The sequence below is a fragment of the Gigantopelta aegis genome, unplaced genomic scaffold (genome assembly GCF_016097555.1).
Source record: "Gigantopelta aegis isolate Gae_Host unplaced genomic scaffold, Gae_host_genome ctg2744_pilon_pilon:::debris, whole genome shotgun sequence".
Classification (NCBI taxonomy): Eukaryota; Metazoa; Mollusca; class Gastropoda; order Neomphalida; family Peltospiridae; genus Gigantopelta; species Gigantopelta aegis.
The window spans coordinates 84,658-92,238 of record NW_024533018.1 but is presented as its reverse complement, the minus strand read 5'-3'; positions in this window follow the sequence as shown (position 1 = coordinate 92,238).

The window sequence follows — 7,581 nt, the reverse complement described above, 5'->3', positions numbered from 1 at the left end:
GGGACGAGGATTCTGAGGCGAGACTCACAGCTGCTAATATTATTTCTCGACTAGAGAGAATCTTGAAGGATCAAAGGCTAGACTAAAATCTGAATCTAACTCACCCTGTGGAAGATGCATGCTGTGAATTTGCTTCTCCTAATTCAGAAAATGAGTCAAATCAGTCAATCTTCTTTACATAAAATGTTCGATTGAGTGCATCATTTTCTGGATCATCGAGGCACTCATCCAGTAGTTCCCAGCTGTACGATATTCTGTAGGTACTGTTAGCAATGCAGATATACCAAACAATTTAATACAATCATTTCAAGATTTACAAGCCATTATGAACTAGAACCATTTTCATCTGTTTGCTAATTGAACTCTAGACACAGTTTCTATTCATCCTAACCTCCGGTCCATACCACATGCCCAAACTCAGAATGAGGATGAGTCTGGAGACTTAAGACACCTAAATATCGATAAAACTACAGGACAAGCAGCTGATGATAATCATAGTGTCCATAGTGACAATAATTAATAGGGTTTTACCCAACTATCTTCTTACTTCCTTCAGTAAATTCAATTCATACATCCTCACTATTTTACTTTTACTTTTTAAAATTGTTTGTTTGTTTCTCTTCTTTATTGTATAACATTAAATGTATGTTGCCATTACTAGATCTAATACATAATAGTTATACAAATTAGAATATAATAATTATAATACAAAATTATTTCATTAGTTCAATTTCTAGAAATACAACAATAACAACATTTAATGCACTACATACTAATAATGAGCATAGAGAATAAATAGACAATATATAGTGTGGAACATCACAAAGCAGTCATTTCGGGAGAACTCAGTTGCGAAAGTGTGGTTTGAGAGTCTGTTAACAGTTGTACTTGAACTTGAGCAGCTGTGTTTGAAAGACGATCAATATCATAGACCACATAGTACTACTAGTACAGGATTATTTTACATCAGTAACCACAGAATATGATAGTAGTATTTCATACTACTATAATTATATTATTATATACTATATTATATACTTACTATACTATAATACTATACTATTGTATACTATACTATATTATACTATTATATATTAGACTATACTATATTAATACTATTCATAAATACTATATTAGATACTATTGTATACTATACTTATATACTATGTATACTATACTATGTTAGATACTATTGTATACTATACTATATTATATACTATTGTATACTATACTATATTATATACTAATGTATACTATACTATATTAGACTATTGTATACTATACTATTATATACTATTGTATACTATACTATATTAGATGCTATTGTAATACTATACTATATAAATACTACTATTTCCACTTATTTCTTACTGGATTGAGTGCACTGTCTAATTCTTGAAGAGCATCTTCGACATCCCAATTACTTTGAAATGGACTTTTTGCTGTATTCTATAAACATTTGCAATTTTTTCTGATTATCATATTATTTTTTACCCATTCTTCAATTTCTTGTTGAATTGGATGCAAATGCTTTGTCAAAATCAGAAATTTAACTCTGTTTGTTTGTGGAAAAGGAGCATCGTCATCTCTCAATATTCTCATAGTATCGTTCAGTTGTTGCCAATGTTCATCTAATGCTGTTAAATTCCTTCCCTGTATACAATATAATAGTGTATCATATTACATATGTCATAAGTATACCATGCTAGAACGTCGTCCCATTCTAGGATGGTGAGTTCTGGTACTACATCATCCTCGTCATCCTCTTCAATGATGGACTTTGGTGGATCTCTGCTAGTTTCTTTACAAAATCTTTCCTTTCCTCTCCTTGCTTTTATCTACATAATAGATATAATTTATAAATGCTTACAAGTATCACTACATATCCCAACTTACCCTTTTCATTTCAACAACAAACGATTCTGAAGCACCTTTTGCCTCTTGAATCTCTCCCAGGCAAGTTGAAAAGCTTGTCCAACTGTGAGAGTGATTCTATGAGCCTGAAATGACAGAGTGAATAAATGAATGATTAATTAATAAGTTCATTATGACTTACACTTTGAGTCTCAAAACAATAACATTGAAAAAGTGATTCACTTTTCTTGACAATAAATGCAAAAATTTTGTCCCCAACACCAGTGACTTTATCATCTGAACAGTAGGCTATCTTCTGTAATTTGTGTTTACAAATATGCATCTATAGCATAATACAAAACAATGTTAAGAACTTGTTTTTATTCTATTGTTACTTTTGATTTCACTTCATAATAATGATAGAGCGTACTGAAATAGAAATTTCCACTTCTGGTAGCTTAGAGGTACCCTTTTGCTGAAATGCATACAGAAATGTAAGTAATCAGACACTTATGTATACTCTAAACCCTGTGTGATCTCTGACCCAACACTTCAACCTAGGAGCACCAGAACTTACCCTCAAATCATGAATAGCTTTCTGAACTGTTTCTTTACCATCACAGCTATCAACTTCAACTGTTTCCAAGATGCTGGAAAAACTTGAAACATGTTGTCTGATAGCCATTTCTAACTCACTTTTACTTTATATGTCACACTACCAAATAAAAGTTCCTTGTTTTCGTGAATCCATTTTTCTGTAGAAAAAATCATTATTACAGTCAGCTCCACCACCCAAAAGCTTGCAATATGATATTGTATGTGAATTACTTTTTTTCCCAGCTGGGGCTACTGAGTGTGTTTGCAGTGTCTCTGATTCTAAGAGAGGTTTCCAGTGTCTCTGACAACTTCCATCTGTCTCTTCTTGCCATTTTGTAGTCTATGTCTAATCTGGAAATAAAAATGAGAGCAGGAATATTTATCTATTGCAATTCCATATTAAAATTAAAAATAGAACATATCAGAATTATTACAATAGCTCAATTATTGAATAGTCAGATAGCTTACTTAATTTCGCAAAGAGTTAGCAAGCTCTTGCAGTAGCTGACGACATCCAATAGTTAATGAGGTGAGCTACACCCCTCTGATTTCCAAATAAACAAGACCACACCTACTATTACGAAGGCGTGGTTGATAACGAAACTCCAATTAATGCGCACCTTCAGGATGGCCGATGTGCAAACACCACAAGAAAAAGCTGAAGAAAGAAAAGCAAGACTACAAGCATTGAAAGCCAAGAGGACTGCATCAGAAAGAGAAAAGGTAATTTGCTTAAATATCCAAATATGTATAGAATAGCAGTATAAAATATTAAAGGGTTTTTTATTTATTAGGAAGATGAAGTTAGCAGGTATTAGCAATATAAACAGAAGACAATAGACAGTAGTAAATGTTTTGTTCTTTCTCCAGTAAGCCTGTTCTAAAATTCCGAAATTATAACCCTCACAATGAGAATTAAAAGAGAAAAAACTAGACAGAACAAAGCCGAATCTGGTAATTGACTTTTATATCTTATCTAATTCTAAAATGTTTGATTGAAAGAAGGGGGGCAGATTGGTAGTTAGCTACTCCCAATGTAATAATGCTACATCAATATTAGAAGGTGTGACACTGAGACCACACTGATGTCAGTTTCTGACTATTAGAGTGTGTATTGGATGTTAACTTGTGTATCACATTAGTTCTAATAATTGACCTTGTCAGTAAAACATGCTTTACATATAGGATAGCTGTGTATGTCACTATTTGAAATGTTTTTGATCAACCTTGATTAGTTTTTCAAACTTCCTCTCCTAGTGGAAACTCATGTTATGAACATTACAAGCTGCTGGACAAGCGCATGTGGAGGAAGTGGTCAGTATCATGTGATGGTCATGTGACTTTATTTTACTCATATATCATTCGTTAGAACTTGTCTAATCTTGCACCAAAGAAACCTTACTGGTAAGACTATCACAAATAATGCTGTGAATTTATTAGTTAATTTAGGGACTTAAAACGAGATATCTCAAAAAAGTCAGAAATATTAGAAAGAAGAACACAAAAAGCAAATTATTGAATTAATACGTGAGTTTAATTAATATTAATTTATGTTTTAATTAATCACGATATTTTGTTCGTCCATTTTAGGTAAGAGATTACAAGAAGATAGCAGGCTTTAGCATCAGCTGTAGCGAGTGTTGATCTTCCCCAACCAGACGAAGATGACACTAATGACTAATGTCTTACCCACCCATTTAATTAAACATTATAATTATAATTCATAGGCGTTTCTCTTAGTTTATTTTATTAAGATAAAATTAAAGATGGCCGGAGACACGCTTGTGATAGCTATCATTATTGTTTTTGGCATCTTCTGTTCTACAGAACAAACTATTGTAGAAGAAGTTAGTTGAACAATAGATCTATTGTCTATTTATGATATTTTTCTTCTTGACAAACTTTCTGTGCATAATAATTTATAACTCAAATTAACTTTCAAGAATTGTCCAGGACAAGATGATTTCATCAGAGAACTTGATGTTGCTGCATCAGACGTCCATTTATTAGACCCCTCGGGTACTCAGTGTAGAGATGAGAATGGCATAGAGATACCAGTAGTAAGCTGTATTATTTAATAAGCTTATAATATGTGTGTGTCCTACTTATGATTGACAACATTTTAGTTAAGATTATTACCAATTAGCAAAGCGATAACTATAGAAGATTATTGATCTTGTTCATTAGACATGCATGATCACTGAGGTGAGGTGATATAGGAATTTAGGCAAAAATAATGTTATAAGAAAGATGAATTGACAAAAAGGGAAGCCATAAGTAATGAAGAGTTACAGTGACATGGCAGTTATTGTACTTAATCTCTGAGGGAGGCATACCTTGAGTGTTTAAAGGTTGAATCAAAGAGGATGTCAAAGCAATAGGTTTTATCTTCTAATTTAAGCTAAAATCAAATATGTCAATCTTTTTTCAAGAACATAATATTCTTTTATATTACACACACACCACATATATATGTATTGGGTGTGTGTATATATAAATCACAGACTAAGTATCTATGATTTATTTTATTGGTATTCATCAATCTATTTAGATTCTAACAAGACAGCTGTATGTACATCGTGTAATGTTGTCTATCAGGTGTGTAGTAGTGTCATCCTGTTACTCCAACTTACCACCCCAAATGTCTTAATTCTACTAATTCAACTAATACATCCAACATAAACGACAATACATCAGTTAGTCCATCTCAAGGTAACAAAATATTTCATAACAATGAAAGGAATTGTTAGTAACCCAACTTTAAGTAATGTTAGATTTTAAAGCCATTGATTATATCACTAGGATTGATATAACAAGTATTATATCTTAAACCTCAATATCTAGTTTTGTCTGATAATTTTAGTAACTAATTTCTGAGTTATACCCATTTAGTTTATAATAACTTTTATTATAACTGTAATCACTAAAATCATTGAAATATATTGTAGACTCAAACAACGTATAATAATTTACATAATAGATTTCTTAATATCTTTTAATTCTTTTAACAGCTTATGGTTATGGTTTTATTATGGTAATGATTGTCTCAGGACTCTCTCTCCTTGTATATTTATTGTACCATTTATTAATGGCCATTTTTGTATCGGTCAGAAATTTACAAACATGTGATGACATTGTTGATTGCTATGGGAGCCTCGGCACTATTGTGTGATGCCCTGTTTGAACTTTTCCCTACAGTAAGTCTTCACACACACATACAAGCACACACAACTCTCTCTCTCTCTCTTTCTCTTGTGCTGCTAGATATTTCATATGATTATCAGCATGAATATACTGCTATCGAAAAACGGAATCAAATTTGGAAATCTTGTGCTGTGATAAGTGGAATACTTGCATTTTATTTATTTTAGCGAATTCTACATTGTCTGATCCACACTACAGATGTGAAGTAATCTGATATAATTCAGTTAATGTACTATACATTTTTATCCATTTAGCCTAAAACTTCTGTGCATTCCACTTCTACATGGACAAAATGGTAAATTGTGTGTAATATTTAACCCACACTGGCTCTGTAGTTACAGTACTTAAGTTTGTCTGTGTGTGAGGGATGACCAGAGAAAAGTTTTAACTCTAAACTGTATGTTCTAAAGCACCAAACCTCTGCAGTAAGTGTAGACCTCTGCATGCATAAAAGCTTGATCCCACTACACCCATTAGGCTATTGGCTCAAAATATATGTGCATAGCAAAAGTGTTCTATCTCCCAGAGTCTTAGTTTTTACAATTATACCAATAAAGGCTTTAAACTTTAGTGCCTTTATTTTTGTTTAGCATTTATTGTCACAGAATGAAACAAATGTTCTCATTCGACATCGTACTATAAGATACCTTTTGTCAGAAGGTGTTTTCATTAAAGAAAGTAAGACCATTGGCCTGGATCATATTGGCTGGAGATCTGCTTGCATAATTTTGCCGATGGTATCACATTAGGAGCATCAATATCTCAGAGTCGAACTTTAGGAATGAGCACTGCATTTGCTATAATACTTCATGAAATACCACATGAACTAGGTACATGCACATTATACATACATCCATTCATCTAACTATAATGTATTGTCTTAATTCATCTGTCATTTTATTTATTTATCTACCTAGTTCTTCATCTTATACTGAGTAATTTTGTCTGTTTTTCTTAGCTGATTTTGGTATACTAGTTAATTCTGGGATGTACTGGTGTACAGCACTTCTCTTCAATTTCTTGTCATCTCTGATGGCTATTTTAGGATTCTTCACTGGGTGGCTGTCAGTACTAGTAGTCATGTTGCAAAAGAGTGGTTACTTGGCAATACCAGCTGGATCTTTTCTTTATATTGCTTTAGCTGACCTGTAAGTATCAGACTGTGTTCATTCTGTACAATTATAGTGTCTGAAATTTTGAATGAAACTTTTCTTATGAATTTGACTTTTTTTTCTGCTAAAACTGTTATGGACACACTGTATGATTAGGAAATTTTTTATGTAATGACCTGATTTACTTATTGTGTTATGCCTACTCCAGTGTTGCCTACTAAAAGCATAAATTACCATAGATCGGGAAAGTTTCCTTTTTAAAAAAATTCGAACATTGGACAATGTACAAAATAAATTACACAAACATTATTACACACATTGAAATAAATAGGGTTAATAACTTTCGTTACACGCCTCTTATGTTTGAAATTTTTTTTTTAACACGTAAATTTTTTACATGAAACTTTTGTAATGCGAAAGTTTCCCGATCTACGGTATATGTTTTTTGCTTACTATTAATTTATTTTTTTGATGCTGTTGAAACTAATTTTAAGAATGAAAAGTAAGATACTTACAGTTAGAATCATTTGGGTATATTTAAGTAGTAGGTATTCCTGTACTGTGATCTACTAAGTAGTGATAACATATATCTAGTAGGTAAAAATGGAATAGACAAACCTAGCCTTGTATCCCAGGTGTTCAAACGCCTGGGTACAAGGCTATTGGCAGACCCTCCATAAACTTTTTATGTCACTCTATTGTACTAGGATTTAGATATATTGCAAGGTAGTAATTGTTTTTTTTATAAGTTATCATATTTAACAGATAAAATCCTCCATAATTTCTATGATGAGTTAATAATATGTGTATACAT